Source organism: Aedes aegypti, chromosome 3 (genome assembly GCF_002204515.2).
Source record: "Aedes aegypti strain LVP_AGWG chromosome 3, AaegL5.0 Primary Assembly, whole genome shotgun sequence".
Classification (NCBI taxonomy): Eukaryota; Metazoa; Arthropoda; class Insecta; order Diptera; family Culicidae; genus Aedes; species Aedes aegypti.
This window is the reverse complement of record NC_035109.1, coordinates 67355444-67375280: the sequence shown is the minus strand read 5'-3', so window position 1 is coordinate 67375280 and position 19837 is coordinate 67355444. Positions and strand designations below refer to the sequence as shown.

Below are 19837 nucleotides of genomic sequence, written 5' to 3'. Positions count from 1 at the left end.
ACAGTTTTAGAAAAAATGGTGAATTTGGTTTGTCGGAGTTCATTGAATAATCTCTATTCAGACGATTCCATTCTCTAGGTTGTTGAGCTGAGAAGCTGGGTTTGTCTCAAAAGTAATATAATGTCAAGAAGAAAAGGAAGTATAATCATGTATGGGAAAAAAATTAGTGCTATGCGAAATGTAAATAGTCATATTCCAGTTCCAAAACTTGTCGATACCACATAGCTAATATAAAAACATATCCAATTGAAGTCAATTTATCCTCATAAAAACATCGATTATATTCCTCTCAAGAAGATCAAAGACTTGTGCAGCTCGTATCGATTTTCCATTTTTTTTCTAGTTTTGGGGATTGCTTTTGATTCAGAATCTGAATACCAGCAGCAGATTGCACAAGCAAAGGTGATGGAAAATGAAACATAAAGATGAGGAAAAAATCAATAAATCTCATCCCAGCTCGGATGAGATCAGAGCTGGCAAAAAAATACAGCACGTCAAAATGCGTAATATCGAATGAGATTTGGGGGTGGCTTTGGCTCGGTGAAATGGATTCCATCAACCGTGCAGTTGCCTACTGAACCCCCTTATCACGGTACGGACGTGCGGTGCGGTAGACGAAATTAAGATAATATTGGCATCAAGCATCAGTAGCGATAGGGAGGGAAATCATTTTTCGTTGCTATTGCTCTACGTTTTCCGTTGAAGCTAATGATGTGTAGCGAAATTTTTGCGATCAAGGCGAGTTTAGTGAACCGAAAATTACAACCGTCTGATTTTTTTTTTTGGCTCAAAACCTCAAGAGTTCAAAGATTTTATGATTCATGCCATTATTTTGCCATCTCAAAAAGTGATGTATCTTTTTGCGAAAAAATATTTAGTTTTTCGAGCGATTTCATGCATTTATTGACGTGACCGCTTGGTTGCCATAGCAATTGTTTGTTATTATTTTTAGATTAAGGGGGCAGGATCCTTCATTGATTTTGGAATTTTCAAAAGCAGTTTTTTCGTTCAAAATCAAGAAAATTTTCAGGAAAATGTGTTCACTGTATTGTATTCTCACATTGAAACACAGTGAACACATTTTCATCGAATACTTTTCAGTTTTGAACAGAAAAACTGCTTTTGAAGTTTCGATGATGACAATGATCATGATGACGGAGCGTTGAGCGTTAAACTATCTTACCTGACGCAAGAAACAACTCAAATATGTTTTATTGGAATGTCCAATAAGTGTGTTATAAGCAAGTAATACATAACAATAAAAATATATCATATCATATCGAAGATTACGTACACTATTTTAACACGGGCAGTGTAAGGCTTGAATCTACAATAAGATTGTACGGAAAGCTCAAAAACTAGTTGTGGATTAAGTTATTTTTATCTTTACTTCGAAAAAAAAAACTTGAGCAAAGTGTGTGTCAACAGTGGTAGAATGAGGTGACATGGTTATATCGTTGCGCCTCTAAAGCGAAAATAACGCGTATATCCACCTTGTTGTGTTCGCCATCTGCACTCTACCGTTGAGTATAATCGTGTTGCTGTACATTAAACCGTTATCTCATCGATTGGTGAAGTCCTTTGGAAGAAAAGCGATTAATATCATCAGTTGGACATTCCGCGAGATAAAGTCTACAAGTTGCTGTTGTTGCTGTGTTGTGCGCTCTATTTGTATTGCTGTTGCTGTTGTATGCTGTTGCTGCTTCCATCTGACTATTGCTGCTGCTGTTTGTGTGGTACTGTTCGTCGTGGTGTGCCTCGGTTTAATAACAGTTCATGAGTCAACTGTGGTTACGCAGCCGAACAGCCGAAATGTCAAAACTCGATTCCAAGCGTAAGGAGATCGTTCACGGTAGTGCCCCATCTAACGAGATCTCCAACAATGAACTGGCACGATTGATTACAAACCAGGGCAAAACAATGCAGGACCAAGTAAATAAACTCGGGAACGATTTGCGTGCAGAGTTTTCGAAAGGAATGGATGAGATTAAGGCAGATTTGGTTGAAGTCAATTCCAAATTATGCTGTATGCGACAAGATGTGTTCGACAATGCCAACGCGATTGCTCGATCGAACCTTTCGAACGATTTGATCATTAGCGGAGTTCCTTTCACCGAGAACGAAGATCTACTACACTATTTCCGATGCTGGTGCAAGACTATGGGCTATGCAGATGGTAATGTCCCATACGTGGATATTCGACGCCTGTCCAGGACACCGCTGAATGCTGGCAACATCTATTTCATTTTGGTGCAATTCGCTATAACCAACCAGCGCAACGACTTTTTCTCGTGTTATCTGCGGAATCAGTCTCTCAATCTGAACCAAATTGGCTTCCAAACCAACAAGCGAGTGTACGTAAATGAAAATCTTACTCCCACGGCCAGAAAAATCAAATCCAAGGCCATCGAATTGAGGAAAGCAGGGAAGCTGGCAAAGGTTTTTTCACGTGCAGGGGAAATTTTCGTCAGAAGCAATCAGATCGACCAAGACGTTATCATCAAATCTGAAGAGGATCTAAGACGTTTCGAGCATCTTGGCGGCTAATCCTATCCCTATAAGTGCTCTCTGTCCTTCCTCACCTGTCCTAATTTCTCCATGTATCCTGTCCTGAAAGTTGTAGCCAATAAGTTTTTTTTTTTTTAATTAAGGTTTAACATCAATCCTTGCTATTACCGGTAGATTGTGTTATTTTTATCTTTATGTCTAGTTCGTTTCTTTTTTCTTTGCGTTATTAGTAGTTTTAGTAGTCCATATCAATGTAAATCAGGTTTTTGTTTTTGTAAATAATGCAATATTCGAGCGAAAAAGGAATGCGTAAACATGTTTTCTTAGGGTGGGATTTCAACTGGGATAATGGCTAATGTACGCCGCGAATATACCTCTACAGATTGGAGTGTTCAGGGAATCGTAATGAAATCAGCATTTATATCTAACAAACTGTCAATTTGCTGCATGAACGCTCAAAGCGTATGTGCCAGACGAATGAGTAAAGTTGTTGAGCTGCGTCAGATTGCAAAAGTTTCAAATGTAGACGTTATTTGCATCACAGAATCCTGGTTAAATATTAATGTTTCCAGTAATGTGTTGGATATTGAAGGATACACAATTGTCAGAAATGATCGTGTGGGTAGGCTTGGAGGAGGTATTCTTGTATACCTGAAAAAGAACATTAATTTCAAAATTATTGAAGCATCCAGCAATGATATTGGTACACCTGAAACAGAATTCATTTTTGTGGAAATTTCTATCGATCACAGAAAAGTGCTCATGGGATTTTTTTATAATCCCCCAGAACTAGATTGCTCGCAAGTGATTCACGATAAATTGACCTGCTTAAAATATCAATATGACCATATCTATTTGATGGGAGACTTTAACACGAACATAATAAATACTTTATCAGAAAAAGTAAAGCGGTTCTGTGCTACTTTACAATGTTTATCTCTTTCAAGTCTAGGTCGTATTCCAACACATTTTCATCGAACTGGTGCATCACTTATTGATATGATTATTACAAATGATACTGGTTCTGTGCTACGCTTAAATCAAATTGAAGTTCCATTTTTATCTAATCACGATTTATTATTTGCTTCACTGGATTTTGATTTGTTGCCTAATAATAATACGAGGACTTTACGTGACTATAGTCGAATTAATTCATCCAAAGTAATAGAATTGTATAACCGAATTGAGTGGAATGAATTCTATTCTATTGATAACCCTGACTATTTGGTTCCTTTTTTCAACAATCACATAGAGAATATATTCGATTCCTGCGTACCATTAAAAACAGTCCATAACCATCCAAGAAGCAATCCTTGGTTCAACCAGGATATATCCAAAGCAATGATTGATCGTGATCTAGCCTACCGAGTGTGGAAGGTCTCAAAATGTGATACTGACTATTCGTTGTATAAAAGCTTAAGAAATAAGCTTTGATAAATACAGCTAAGAAGGAGTATTGGAACACAAAAGTTTCAAATGCTTCTACCTCAAAAGAATTATGGAAATATTTTGGACAAATGAACGTCAATTCTAAGAAAACGAACGGTGATACACGTTTTTCGCCTGATGATATTAATGTCCATTTTTCTAATTGCTACAGCACTAGCAACGATGTTGTTGCGAATAATCCGTCTTTGGTTGATTCATTTTTTACTTTTAGTGCCATTGAATTGAATCAAATAATAAATGCAACTTATGAAATCAAGTCTAATGCAGTCGGTTTAGATGGAATCCCAATAAAATTTGTGAAGTCTATTTTACCTCTCTTGTTGAAGCCAATGCACCATATTTTCAACAGCATAATAAAACTGGGAGTCTATCCTAATGCGTGGAAAATTTCAAAAATCGTGCCGATAAATAAAAAATCTAATAGCAATTCTTTGGATAACCTCCGACCCATCAGCATATTGAGTGCCATTTCAAAAATATTCGAAAAGTTGGTTAAGAACCAAATAGTCATCTATATCTCGAATAGTAATTTACTCTCTTCCTCACAATCTGGCTATCGTAAAGGGCATAGTCCAAAAACAGCCATGATTAAAATATGTGACGACATGGGCTTTGTCCTAGATAGTGGCGGCTCAGTAGTACTTCTGCTGCTAGATTTTTCAAAAGCATTCGACTCAATTTGCCATGAGACTCTGTGTCACAAGTTAGAGAGTCAGTTTGGGTTCGACTTTGATGCTGTAAGTCTCGTTCGTTCGTATCTGACGAATAGATCGCAGACTGTGTTCGTGAATAATTAGTTTTCAGAATATTTGCCTATTACTTCAGGTGTACCACAGGGCTCAGTACTTGGGCCGATATTATTCACGTTATATATCAACGATCTCCCAATAAAGTTAGCAGGCTGTAATGTCCACCTTTTTGCAGACGACGTACAAGTGTACTTTAATTGCTCAGGGCTTACTACTGACGCTGCTGCAGAATTGATAAACAATAATTTGCAAAGAATTTTGGATTGGGCTGTGGAGAACCATATAATTCTAAATGCACGTAAAACTCAGGCTTGTTACATCAGCCGTTTTAAGAGGATGGTGGAAAAACCAGAAATAGTGTTGAATGGTAATCGAATTTTGTACTCTGATGTTGTAACGAGTCTGGGAATCATCGTTCAACAAAATTTCGAATGGGATAGTTTCATTCTACACCAGTGTGGGAAAGTTTATGCTGCTTTACGTACTCTTAGATCAAACGCATATTTTTTGAGTTCGGCTACGAAACTTCGATTGTTCAAAAGCTTAATACTCCCACATTTCATAACTTGCGACTTTATTATGACTCAGGCATCCAGAACTACAATGGATCGATTGAAAGTTGCACTTAATTGCTGCATTCGATTTGTCTACAATCTAAATCGCTACTCGCATGTTACTCCGCTACAGAATGCTTTGATCGGTTGCCCTTTTAACAAATTTCCTTCAGTTAGATCTGTTTTATTGTTACATAACATAATACGAACTCAATCTCCTAGTTATTTATTCTCAAAATTGATTCCTTTGAGAAGCGTACGAGGTAAAAAATTTGTTATAAAGCGCGTAAGAACTTCTCACTACGCCAGTTCACTCCTAGTTAGAGGTATATCTTTATGGAATAATTTACCATCGCATATTCAAAATACGAATTCATCCTTAGGGTTTAAGAAAACATGTTTACAATTCTTTAATCATGAATAGATATTAATTTTCGTAGAAAGTTTTTTTTAATGTGTCATCTCATACTATTAATCTACGCTTAACAGAAAAGACTATGTCTTATGTTTATGGAAAATAAAAATGAAATGAAATGAAACATTTGCAGATTATTCGACGAAATCTTAAATTCGTTCGTTGAGGATTTGTTGAAGATTTTTTTTTAAGATTTTTGAAGGTAGCCTTCAGATTATGTCTTAAGAAATACATAAGGAACTCGTGAAATAATTCTTAAAAGTATATCTGTAAGAAATTTTAGATGATGTCGTGGAGCGATATTTGGGGGAATATGAAAAGGCTCTCTCCGTGGTTGCTGCTGGCCTCATATGGAAAATCACTAGATGACATCGAAGTGAACGATTTTCTAGCAGGTAGGGTAGATGGACCGACGCGTAGCCATCATTTATGTTTCAGGTACCACTCTTGCCGGGAAAGATTTTGAAAACTTCGAAAAAATAAATCATATTGGGGAAAGTGTACCAGTTATGGCCATAGTGGTTCCCTATTTGGCCATATGTGATATTTGGTAACTTTCATATTTTTAATCTTTTTGAATGTTTTAACATCAAGATATATCTTAAATCTAACTGATACAACACACAAACATTTTCAAAATTTGAAGACATTAAAGTAATCACGTATGGCGAAATAGGGAACCACTGGTACACCTACCCTATAACTTTTAGATTTCTTGGAGACAAATCAACCGATTTGTATGATTTTTTTTTCAGAGAAGCTCCTTAGTACCTGACAATATATTGCCCATATTTTTTTGTTGATACATTGAATAAAAACAAAATGGTGGCCAAATAAATTTTATATGGGAAGTTTCGGTCCCCCAAAGAATATCGGAATATTTTCAAAAGCAGATGACTGGTGGTCTTCTTTAACTGCGAAACGCGTCTTTAATCCTTGATGAAGGTTTAATAAAACAACCGAAACCGTCGGATGTAGAGGCAAATTTGTTTTCGCCTTTATTCAAGACTGCTAAGGCCGGAAAATATCCTCAGATAAATATCGACAAGGATTCTGAAAATAGAAGAGTTTTTTGAGAAACTGTGAAAACATAGTGCAAAAATATTGAGAAACAGGACAGTTATCACGATTTAAATAACTCTTTTGTGGTGAAAAAATAAGGCTGCCGGCAGAGGGGTTAACTAACGCGATTTTCATAGTATTTACAAGGGGTCAGGTCAGGTCCAATATGTTTCATACATGATCTGAATTGAAAGCTTTCATTTGACGAATTTACTGTACAATTAGGGCTTCCAATATATTTTTTTGAAATATTTTCTCTTATGCTGGTCGAAACCGTTGCATCTACCCTATCCCTGGATAAATTACTGGAAGAATCTAGATGATTTCCAACAAAATAGTAAATATCGAGCCATCAAGAGCATACTTTTAGTAGAAAACAGAAAATTCTCCATTATTATTAGCAGGGTAAGACCGCCCACCTAAGCATGTGATTTCATATGTCAAAATCAAGAATTGATGAATCCTTTTCCGACGCAGCATGTCGTTTTTTGAAGCCTTAGGCATGATCAAAAAATATCACAGGTGTTGTATTTGTAAAAAAATATTTATTTCTTGACGCTTGAAGAAGTAATGTCTTATCACGATTATTTTTAGCGACGGGGTACAACCGCCTACCCACGGGATAAAAGCGACCACCACGATTATCGAACACAGTTTTGCGAAAAATATATCTGCTCCCTAAGATTCTAAAAAGTATAATTTTACATTGATTAACGAAATTGATTTATTGAAACATTTTTAGGGTTAATTAATTAAAAAACATAAATGTTCACTTATTTTTACCTTGAGACATCCATATTTTGGAAAAATATACGGATTGAGCTTGTATTTATATAACAAAATTGATTTCATTTTATTTGAATAGTAATGTAAATCGTAGTTAGAAGTTTTAAAATGGTTTAGACATTTTATTTGGTATAAGTTAGGGGTGGCGGTCTAACCCCATCAACAGTGGTCTGTTGATGCATGGACGGGTAATTTGTTATGTTTTTACAAAAAAAAATATCCCTTCCGAAATGCTTAAGTGAGCATTTATTAAATTTAGATCAAATTCAATATTGACGAGCAGAATCTTTGTTTTTGATATTTGTTATAAAAAATTTAATGTAAATACCATCCTAAATGGTTCGGAATGTCAAAAATCTTGTATTTATTGAAAGTGTTTGGGTATTTTTTTTTTTTAGAAAACCACCATTTTCATGCCAAACTGAAGATGGTCCGTCTTACCCCGGCGAGCGCTCTTACCCCGTCTTCCCCTATCAATAAAGGATTAAAGTATGGATTCTCAATCTGTTCAGCTCGCCGAGCATATTTTGAAATAAAATTGTTGCGCGATGCATCTACTCTTCATCATAACTCCGTTTAAAATCTGGACGAAATCATACAGTAAGTTTTATGTTAGCCAATCTTTTGAGGTGAAAATTGTTCGAAGCCAAACCTGAAAGTGTAAAAAGCACATGTTTGGAGAACCAAACATTCGTTTAAGCTGAAAAATTGTTCGATTGGACACATGCTAACGATTACTAATAGGGAAGGTGTGGTAAAATGAACACCTTAAGGCTAAGTAGCCCGTCATTCGTTTTGGCAACAATGATGACTTTTCATCTTGCATTTTAATTGACTTGAAAAGTATCACTGTACGCGCTAACATACATAAAGTGTCCTGATACTTTTTCAGCTATGTCAGTGCAAAACCAACTGATTTTCTTTGATTTACGGCCTACTTCGCCTTAAAGATATCATCTGGTTTCTGATACAAAAACGAGGAATTTGTATAGTTCTATCGCACAACATCAAAAATAGGGATATTATCTATACCAGCGATACGAATTCATATTGAAATAGCTAAATTTTCGAATGTTCATTTTACCTGCACAAATGTTCCTAGACCATTCTAATGGTTTAACATATGAGACAAACCAGAGCAGTTTTTGCTAATTAACTAACAAGGGAAGGTCACCATGTTGTTACACGGGGTTTTCAACCAGACTATTTTTGTTAGATTCTACAAGTCAAAATATGAAAAAAAAAAAAAAAAAAACAAAGCCTTTTGGGTGATGGACCAGTGGTGTAGCCAGGAGGCGCTCTGAAAGGGGCAATTTTGTATGTATATAATATTATAGCACTATTTAAAAATTAGACAAACAGATTTTTTCAGTGTTTATTGTTCTCGACCATAACAGGATTGACATTGACGTATGTTTAAAATGTATTTTTTTATACCATAGGCGCAACCAGGATGGGTTCTTCTTGACATAACAAACTTGTTTGGTGTCCATATTCCATGCACTTATGGTTTTATCATTTCTTTCATAGAAAACGAGACATTTTGTCAATAGTTCAATCAAAAAGGTATTGTAAAGAGGCTAGTTGAAAAATGTAGACGATATGGAGCTACGAACCGAAACAAGACAAGAAATTCTGCATACAAAACTTCCGAGGTTAATTATAAGGCTGTTTTTAAATAATGCAAATGGAAACATATAGTGAATTGGGTCCTAAAATGTTTAATGAATTCCTGTTTTTATTTATTAATACGAAAAGCATGTTCTACTTTAGCACTACTTTAGCAATTTTTGTAGATCAAATAACGACTATAACATTTTGAAACTTCAATTTTAAAATGGTTTCCAAATATGAACCGTGACACTTGTGATCATGTTTGACATTCACTTTTTCGACAAAAATGCCACAGGGCTTATAGTTTTAACACTGGGGTTGTTCCTATCTGACATTTCGGAAGGGACACGGAAAACAAAATATACCAAAAATTTGAGTTTAAACCAAGGGGTGTGACAAAATCCCAAAAATCATAAAAAAAAGATTTTTGGACTTGAGCCAATGAAATTAATTTAAAAATTGAGTAAACATGTGTTTCTGCCCTAAACTTAAGCGTTTGATACTAAAATTGGGACATTAATTTTGTAAGTGTCAAAATGTTTCTACATTCGCCTTTACTGTCTACACTACTGCTTCATATCACAGCAGTTTTGTCAATAGGGTCCTAAAGCCCTTTAGGACCCTATTGACAAAACTGCTGTGATATGAAGCAGTAGTGTAGACAGTAAAGGCGAATGTAGAAACATTTTGACACTTACAAAATTAATGTAAACAGTTGGTATATGTTCATTTTGTATTAGAAGTAAAACTGAATAAGAGACAGTTATAAAACCAGAAGACTTACGTTATTCAGAGTGCCAATCAAACGTCAAATTGTTATACTCAATCTTTAAATTACGTAACTCTTCTAGAAGAATCAGGTGATATGTTCGGGTGTTAAGATTGGTAAAAATTCTTAATGCAAAAAACACAAATACAAAAAAAATTTACATATTTTCACACTTCCACAACACTTTTTATGTGAAGTGTAACTAATTTTTTGCAACTTAACACTAGTCCTTATCTCTTTCCAGGGTCATTTTGGAAATTACCCTTATTTATTTTTTTGTCTACATTATTCATTTAGTCCCTAAACCGCCTTTAAAATATTCTAATAGACTTTTATATTTATTTGCTATTGCAATATATTCTAGTTACTGAAAAGAAGCCCTTTCTGTCGTACAGACTTTTAAAAACAGTCAAGTTAGGCCATCGTGACCTTTCCTGCTCAAAAAAATGTATCAAGAGAAAAAATATATTTAAGATGATTACTCCCCTCTCTTCTGGATGGAATCGTCTTGGGGTCAGGAACCAATCACTGCTCGGCTATCGAAGGACCACTCTGCAACATTTGGTGTTGCTTGTAGGGTTCCGGGTCATTTGGCCGAACGCCATTTGGCCGAATGCCGTTTGGCCGAACGTCATTTGGCCGAAAGGGTCATTTGGCCGAACGCCATTTGGCCGAATGCCGTTTGGCCGAAATTGAAAATAATAGATGATAAACAGTTAGCATGAATTTTTAATGTTTCAAAGCTGAATTTCAAAGAACAATTTATTCTTAAATAAGGATAAATCATCATGTATTTTTCTTGGAGGTACGACTGTTATGTTGATGTTTGAGGTTATGGCTTTCAGTCTTAAATAAAACTCAAAAACGGATTTTTGCTTACATCCGACGTTTCGGACACATGTATTGTGCCTTTTTCAAGGATTAGCTGTGTTCCGTTTTATCGTTTGCCCACAGCATAGGCAACATTTGTCCAACAGCATAAAACGAATTCCCCGTTCGGGTACTATACGGGAGTAGAAATCCGAAAACAATCCGGGTCGCAGAACTGAAAACGCAGTTGCCTGTTTTGGCGCCACTTTTACTCATGTATGTACAGCTTTTTTGTATTGCTTCAAGAAATAGTCAATGCTGAAGGAAGAACATCCTAAATGAAAGCAATTATTAACTTCTCTGCTAGCGGCTATTTTTAATAAGATTCTTTATGAGCGTATTATAAGCCATAATTCCAATAAACCATGAAAAATATTCAAATATGAAAGAACAGCCTATGGTCAAAAGAAGGAAAAATCTCTTATAAAAATTAAAGCAAGTGCAATGTAAAAAATATTATATCAGTATAACTACAAAGAACTGCCGATAATTTAAAGAAGGTAAAATCCCCAAAAAATATAAGACTTATTATTGCCAAATGTTACGGAACCAGTACAAATCGAAAGAATAGCTTATGCTTAAAAGAAGAAAAAAAATCTGATGAAAATCAATCAGGAGTAAACCTAGCACACCGTTGGTAATCCAGAAACGAACCAACCATCGGCTTAGAGTCTTGACGCGAGTTCAAAACTTCGTCCTGAATTAACGGATCGTTTTAATTATTATCTTGGAGCATTAAGGTGAAACAGTTTGGAATCAACTTCTAAGATTGTACTAAAACTTCAAAGCCACAAATCTCGCGGAGAAAGCATCCCACAACAGTGCACTTTTTGTTTTGGCTTTGTGCACTAGCAGAAAGCATAAAATAAGAAGGTCAGGAACGTTGCCAACTATTTCACCAGTTGTGTGCCTTTGAAAACGTGAGTAGGGGCAGAAGTCGGCCATTGCGCCGGCCATCTTTGGATTCCGAGATGTTTCACCTTAATATAGCGACAAATATGGCGTTCGGCCACATTATCAAAGTCAACAAATGACATACCTGATCAGTTATTGGGCCACACTTATGACTCCTACTCATCAGCGTTGAAGCATTTTTTTTCGTGATTCGGCCAAACGGCATTCGGCCAAATGACCCGTTCGGCCAAATGGCATTCTGCCAAATGGCGTTCGGCCAAACGGCATTCGGCCAAACGGCGTTCGGCCAAATGGCCGGACACCATTTAATTTGCCGTAGCAGTTCAGATTTTTTACAGGTGAGTTGATTTCACCTGCTTATAAGAGAAAATAAGCATGTTTTTAATTTACTTAACCTAAGTTTACCTAAACATATAACGCATTAATCGTGGCCATAGAAGATTGTAACGATTTTTGCCTGAAGTTATTAATTATTTTATTTGTCATTTGTCCCAATATTTCAACATTGGATATTATATGTAACTCATTGGTACTATACCAGGGAGGAAGCCTCAGAATCATTTTATTTTGAACTCTCTGCAGAGCTTTCTTCCTGGTATTACAAAAGCTAGTCCATATTGGTACAGCATGCAACATGGCTGGCCTGAAAATTTGTTTGAATATCAAAAGCTTATTCTTATGACAAAGTTTTGATTTTCTATTGATAAGGGTACTGCTTGTAGAAATGGTAGAAGGTTTGTTTTGGCGTGAAACAAGTTGATGAGATTGCCCGTCGCACCGGCAGGACATATATCAAAGGTATCTCACATTGAGAATCAAGACAGACTTGAATGCCTCTCCCTATTTCTTCGTGATTATACATATTTTGCCAAATATTTCCTCAGATAAAAAGGTGTGTGATAATTGAGTGCGAGAGAATTGACTATTTTATTAAAATTAAATTAGAGTAAGTTAATCGCATGCGTAAATCGCATGATCGATTTCTCTTCATTGATCACCTCTTCTGTGAATAAAGGTGCCAAGATGCTGGTTTGTTAGCATTTCTTCACTTCAGGACGCTAGGTAGCGATTCATTCTTGCGACCTGAGGTTAAAAATTGCTGACAAACTTGCGTCTTGTCGCCATTATTCACAGAAGAGATGGTCGATGAAGAGAAATCGATCATGGGACTTACGCCTTTATTGTAGAACACGCTTGAATTGAACTGTTTTAGAATTTTTCCGCCAATATTTCGCATGTGCTTTTTAGGAATATAATATACGGTTCTAACGACGCACTGGTTTTGGTCGATCCAATGCATTGGATGTCATTGCAATGATGAGAAAATTAGACATGTTTCTTCAGTGTGTTTTTTGGACCATGTCACAGCTTTAAGTTAATAAAATTCAAAACATGTTTTTGCCACAATACCTATAAAGTAAGATTTACTCATAGTCTTTCTAATGCGCCATAGAGAGTTTTAATTGAACGTGTAATCACAGAGATATGAGCAAAACACTTTTGTATATTTTTGAGGGGATGAACCTTTTTTTTTTGCGAAATGCAATATTTGAATTTGTATTTCGTGTGAGCGTGGCAATTTAAGTGTCATCCTGTCCTGTTCTGGCAAGTCTAATACGAGAGCATGCTTGACTGGATCGGGATTCGTACCCGTTACTCTCACTATTATCTTGCTATTTGAGCCGCAAATGACGATGCAGCACGTTATTTTGATTTTATACGATATTAATTATATTTTCATGACCGCAATTGCATCGTACGTATAGATAACCAATGTTTGGATTTAGACGTTGATAACTTAACCACCTCATACCAGATCAACTACATGCGTCGTTCTTTACCAATTTTCAGACTTTCCATAGCTCTGACATGATATCGCGGTGGTAGGCAGCATCAGAACCGCATTTTCTGTCGAAATTAGTCAAACTGTGCGCCTCTTCGCCGTCATCGCCGTCATCGTGGAACGTACATAGGTTTAGGCGTTAGCAGAAGCCAAAGATCGATCTAGAGGCGAAATCCAATCAAATTTGCGCAAACCACCCGATGCCACGTAGGCACCAACTCATCATCATCATTGCAAATCCTACGCGAGAGGTCCGCGTCCCATGAGGGAGAATCTGAATAATTTCGAACAATATTTATCGTACGTAGCTACCTACCTACGACTTGGTGCGCAATTTGCGGTCGTGATGCTTTTCGCGAGGTTCCCGCGCGTTGCAATGCCGTTAGGGGCAGTCAGTTCTGTTACCACGCGCGCGGCTGTGAGAGGTCGCCATTTCGCGCAAATTATTATTGTTATTCAAATTGTGTGTCCGGAAAACGGTGTGGTCCGTCAATGATTGGCTTGGAGCTGGACTGGTAAGGCAGCTTTCGATTTGTGGTGGGAGTTTGGGCTAACATTTTGGGCGGGATGAGCGTCAACCGTTCGGATTGTAGGACGATCGATAGTCTTATGAGTCGATGAACAGCAAATTTAACATCCAACAAATATGAAGACTATTCTTCTGGTCTTCTGGTCTTCTGGTCTTCTAGACATCGAAAAAGCATTCGACAGTGATTGGCAAGAAGGCTTGATTGTAGAATTAAAAAACTTTAATTTTCCAACATACATTGTTATAATAATCCAAAGTTATCTGTCAAGTCGTACACTTCAGGTTAATAATGAGAAATACAATTCTGAAAGACTTCCAGTAAGAGCTGGCAGCATTCTGGGACCAATATTATACAATATTTTTAAATATGACTTACCTGAGTTACTTCAGGGGTGTCATGAATCTTTGTTTGCGGATGACACAGGTTTCTACGCCATTGCAATTCAAAAATATTTTAAAACAGTTTTGGAAACTATAACAATTTGAACCCTATCTTCACCTTTCACCACCATAATCAATTCTGCTCCAAACAATCCGTGACAAGGCGAATATTCGATTCCATTCGACATGCTAATCTACTAAGGAAGCAATATACAAGAACTACCCCCACCCCATTTCTTTCTTTGTCCACATTTTATTTGCTTCACACCCAGCTTTTCCTATCATCACCACCCTTGGGAACGGGTGAACAACGCGCTGTAAATTGAGTTGAATGCGAACATCGATACCAATATTCTCGCTGAACCCCAAAAACGGGCAGACGAGGGCGATAAATCCCTCTTTGATTCCCTCGCGCCGCAACTTGTCCTTGCCTGCTGTCCTGCCACTTCCGGGGCCTCGGATACCAAAACATGTCATGCCAAAGTGAAGAGTTTTTTTGTGTGTGAGTGTGGGGGAGTGAGCAAAATCGAATCGGATGAAAAAGTAGCTCGGATTCTTTTTTATCCCTACCGCAAGGACCGATGCTGAAAAACGCCGCCACACAGTGGTCCAGATTTTAATTAACTTAACCTGACTCAACCTAAATATATAACTCATTGATTGTGGTAATACAAAATTGTAACGATTCTTGTCTAAACTTATTAATAATTTTATCCGACATTTGTTCCAATGTTTCAACATTGGATATTCTATGTAATTCATTAGTACTATACAATGGAGAAAGCTTCAGAATCATTTTCAAAGTTTTATCTACATGCAGAGCTCCTTCTTTGTATTACAATAGCTTGTCCATATTGCTACAGCATACAACATGGTTGGTCTGAAAGTTTGTTTGAAAATCAAAAGCTTGTTCTTAAGACAAGTTTTGATTTTTTTTAATGAGTGGATGCAGACATTTTATATATTTGTAACATTTGGCTATAATGCCCTTAATGTGATTTTTGAAAGTTAAATTTTTGTCTAGAATGAGCCCAAGATACTTAACTTCATCTGACCAATTTATTGGAACCCCTCTCATCGTGCCAGCATGTCTACTTGAAGGTTTCAAATAACGAGCTTTTGGTTTATGTGGGAATATTATTAGTTGAGTTCTAGAAGCATTAGGAGAAACCTTCCATTTTTTTTACAATCATGAAAAATAAATATGCAAACTTTTTTGCAATTGACTACAGATGACACGCAGGCTTCGTCCTTTGGCGGAGAGGCCTGTGTCATTCGCAAACAAAGATGTTTGACATCTCTGAGACAACTCATGTTTATCATACGTAAAACATTGTTTAACATTGGTCCCAAAATACTGCCTTGATGAACATAAGCTCTTACAGGGAGTCTTTCAGACTTGGAATTCGGATAATTAACCACATGTTTGAAAACATGTTTGAGAGTTGAATTATTGCCAGCTCTTTAGAGAACTAGACCCCTGCACGCTATTCGTTGTTTGGGAAGGTTAGGCGGATTTTGGGGTCCGGGTGGATGACATGATTGATGGTTTTGTTGCTTCCCGAGAGTTGGTGTTTCTATTTTTTTCCACCCTACTATGTTCCTGCGAGCTTGTCGGATGCTTTCGAGATCGATTGGATTTTGGGGGATTTTCCCTCAAAACGCAACGCTTGGATCAGGTCAGTGGAGGATGGCGCGAATCGAGCTGCTGAAAATGCCATCGCAAATGGTGAAAATGTGAGTTAGGATAGGATGGAAATCGAGTTGCACCTCGACGACTCGACTGACAGATCCATGCAATCGAGTTGGTTTTGTTGAATGGGGTAAGCAAAAACCTTTTGCTGGGTAATCCACCTAGGCGACAAACTTGGTTGTAGGAATTCGAGTTCAGAAGGTTATTATTGTTATGTCACAGGATAAGATTTTGCTCAGTTTCAAATTGGGCCATTTTCTCAGTGGTTACAGATGGAATTCTTTCATTATATATGAAGTCTGTTGTAGAGTTTCTTACACTCTTTTGTGACTAGATTCTCGTCAGTTTTCCATCCACATCAGTATTAGATTGCTAATGAGACTAACAGATAATTCGTCCCTATTTGTTTCAAGATTATTTCCCACAAAGTTCTTGATGTATTCTTCAGGAGAAAACAAACGACTCATAGAAAAATACTGAGAAGTTAGATGTATGTATATTGTCAAGCATTTTCCTGGAAAGTTCTGCGGATCCTTACAAATACAATAACAAAATTGGTGGAATTAGTTTTGTAATTATTTTATTGATAGGTTTTGGTCGAACACCAATACCAAATACCAAATGTCCACGGAGTTTTCATTAAAAAAAACGCTAAAATTATCTTTCCAACATTTCATCATCACTATTTTATAATTATTCTATAGAATCGTCTGAAATCCGCCATGGTTTTGAGGAAAGATCTCATAGCAATACCGAAAGAATCTCATAGCAATACGTATTGCTAAATATCTCGGAAAATAATGTCAAGAATTTTTTTTAATGGTCTACAACCGGCTTTGGGACATTTCGTCGAAAGACATTTGGTCGAATGACGTTTGGTCGAATGACATTTGGTCGAAAGTACATTTGGTCGAAAGTACATTTGGTCGAAGGGACATTTGGTCGAATGGCTTTAAAACAATTCATCGACTGACATTTGGTCGAATAATGTTTAGTTGAATGGAAATCTGGTCGAAAGCTTATTTTGAAATGTTTCATTGAAAAATCATTTGGTAAAATTGATTATTTTTATCTATGTTTTGCAAAGTTGGTATGATAGCGTATTCGTTTTAATAATCTGATTAATTGACTGAATGAAAAATGGGGCATTTTATTTTTAAAATAAATAAATCTATTTGTTTGTGATTTGAAGTTATGCCAATATCCAGGATTTAGATGATAATTCAAAAGAACTTTTAAGAGGTAGTTTTTATTACATTGACTGAAATATTTAGCTCCAGCGAACTTATTATTCTTTTAAAATGTAGTCATTCTTTGAAGACTGTCCAACAAGATATTTTATTATCAACGATGTGTACATTATGATATTATGAATTTATTATTCTTTTAAAATTCCATCGTTCTTCATAATGAACTGCCAATCCTCATCTGATGGAAGCATTTAGAGAGTGTGCACGGGATCTTTCTATAAAATTTATGCAGCTTACGGACGTGGTTTAGATTTGTGAATAAAACGGCAGAAAAAAATTGCTTGAAAGAAAACATTCATGGCGAAGTGAATGTTGAATTTCGGTAACTTTACTTATAGCCAATTGGATTATTGTGGTTTCCAACCTCCAGCTTCGTTAAGCAAAGATAGGCTGTTGATGACCTCAAGTGAGTAATAGGGTTTGCGTTAGAAGCTTTGAATTATTAAACGAGAAAATTGAGCTTATTATGTAAAGGAAGACAAGTTGACTGAGGTGACAAAAGTCGACTCACTTTCATTTCAGCTAATCTCAGCTCTCAAAACATGCATGAATGAAGAAAGAGAGTAGGATCCATAGAATTGAATAACAAAATTTTGCCAACCGCATATAGATTGTTTGTAGAATTGTTGATACTTGTTTTTCATTATTTAATTACCCTGCGTATGCGCGATAAAATGCTGTTGCAATTAAACCTTTTCGACCAAATGTACTTTCGACCAAACCTCATTCGACTAAATGTCATTCGACCAAATGTCTTTCGACCAAATGTCATAAATTCTCTACAGAATCCATGACATTTGGTCGAAAGACATTTGGTCGAATGACATTTAGTCGAATGACGTTTGGTCGAAAGTACATTTGGTCGAACGGACATTTCGTCGAATGGACATTTGGTCGAAAAGGTTTAGTTGCAACAGAATGCATTTGATATTTGATCGAACCGACATTTTGTGGAAAGGATAAAGGTAGATTCTAAATAGTATGGAAATAAAGTTTTACGTTTGGCCTGACTATCGTCGAGAGTAGCATTTTGTCGCTAATACAAGAGTGATTGAATAATCGAAAAAGTATGAGCCATTTAACCAACAATATTTATACGACTAGCAAAATGTTGTTATTCAATTCGATGAAGACTTTCCCAATATATTGATCAACCTCTTCCGTTTTTAATGTTTCATGCTGCTTTTTCGTTCAGGCATGTTCTGCGATTCGAGATAAGTTGATCCTAAATTGAGGCAAATTAGTCCTCAGTCAACTTGTCTTCCCTTACCCGATACATTGAATCAGCACAATTTTCATTTTTAATGAATCAAAGATTCTACTGTAAACTCTGTTATTCACCAGAGGTCATCAACAGCTAAGCCATATATTTGTTTTAAGATTGATATTAAGCTGAAAGTCACAATAAGCCAATTGGCCATAAGTAGAGTTACCGACACCTAACATTCACTTCGCTATAAAGGTTTACCCTAAAGCATTTTTTTCCTGCCGTTTCAATTATGATTTCCGCATTGAAAAACATTACCCACGTCCGTAAGCTGCAAGACCCGGAATTCAAAGAAAAAACCCGAGCACACTCCCCGAATTCTTCCATCAGATGAAGATCAGCAGTTCATTACGAAGAACGATGACATTTAAAATTAATAATTAATAATAAAAACATTATGTGTGCAAATTCGAGTAATAAAATAAAAACTGGTTGAGCAGTTTTCCAAAGAATGATGATATTCTCAAAGAATAATAAATACACTAGAGCTAAATATTACAGTCAATGTACAAAAATCTACTTCTAAAAAGTTCATTTGAATAATCATCGAAATCCTAGATATTGACATAACTTCAAATCACAAACAAACAGATGTTTGAAATTTTAAAATATGGCTACATAAAATGTCCCATTTTTCATTCAACAACAGTTATTAATTTAGATTATTAACAAGAATACGTTATTTTTGCCAAATGATCTTTCAGTAAACATTTTCAAAATAAGCCTTCGGCCCAAATTTTGTCATTCGAATAAATGTCACTTGACGAAATGTTCTAAAGCCATTCGACCAAATGTCCTTTCGACCAAATGTCATTCGACCAAACGTCATTCGACCAAATTTCATTCGAAGAAATGTCCTAGAGCCAAGTTAAGTATGTACCAGTAAATCAGCATTGAACGAATCTTAGCGGTTTCCTTGGCTTACTCTTCTTTCAGTTGTCATAATCAACTAAAATATTTTCTTTTTTTAATTATAGTAATACCTTTTTAAATTATAGTAATTCTGACTTCAAGAGACCGGAAGCAAATAGGCGGAATTTCCAGAAGAGCGATACATAACTATTGTATGGCTCTAATAACTTCTGCTTGATTTGCCTATCTTTCACCTGTTCTGTTTTCTTCTGTTTTATATTTCTGCATTATGAGTATTTCTGAACTTTGATTCTTTTCTGCATTCTATCTT

At 36.2% G+C, this 19837-nt stretch overlaps 1 protein-coding gene across 13 annotated transcripts in view; it reads right to left on the bottom strand.

Moving 5' to 3' along the window:
• Nucleotides 1–19837, bottom strand: part of LOC5573338 (protein groucho) — a 664800-nt gene that overhangs the window by 191912 nt on the left and 453051 nt on the right. The window lies entirely within an intron of this gene.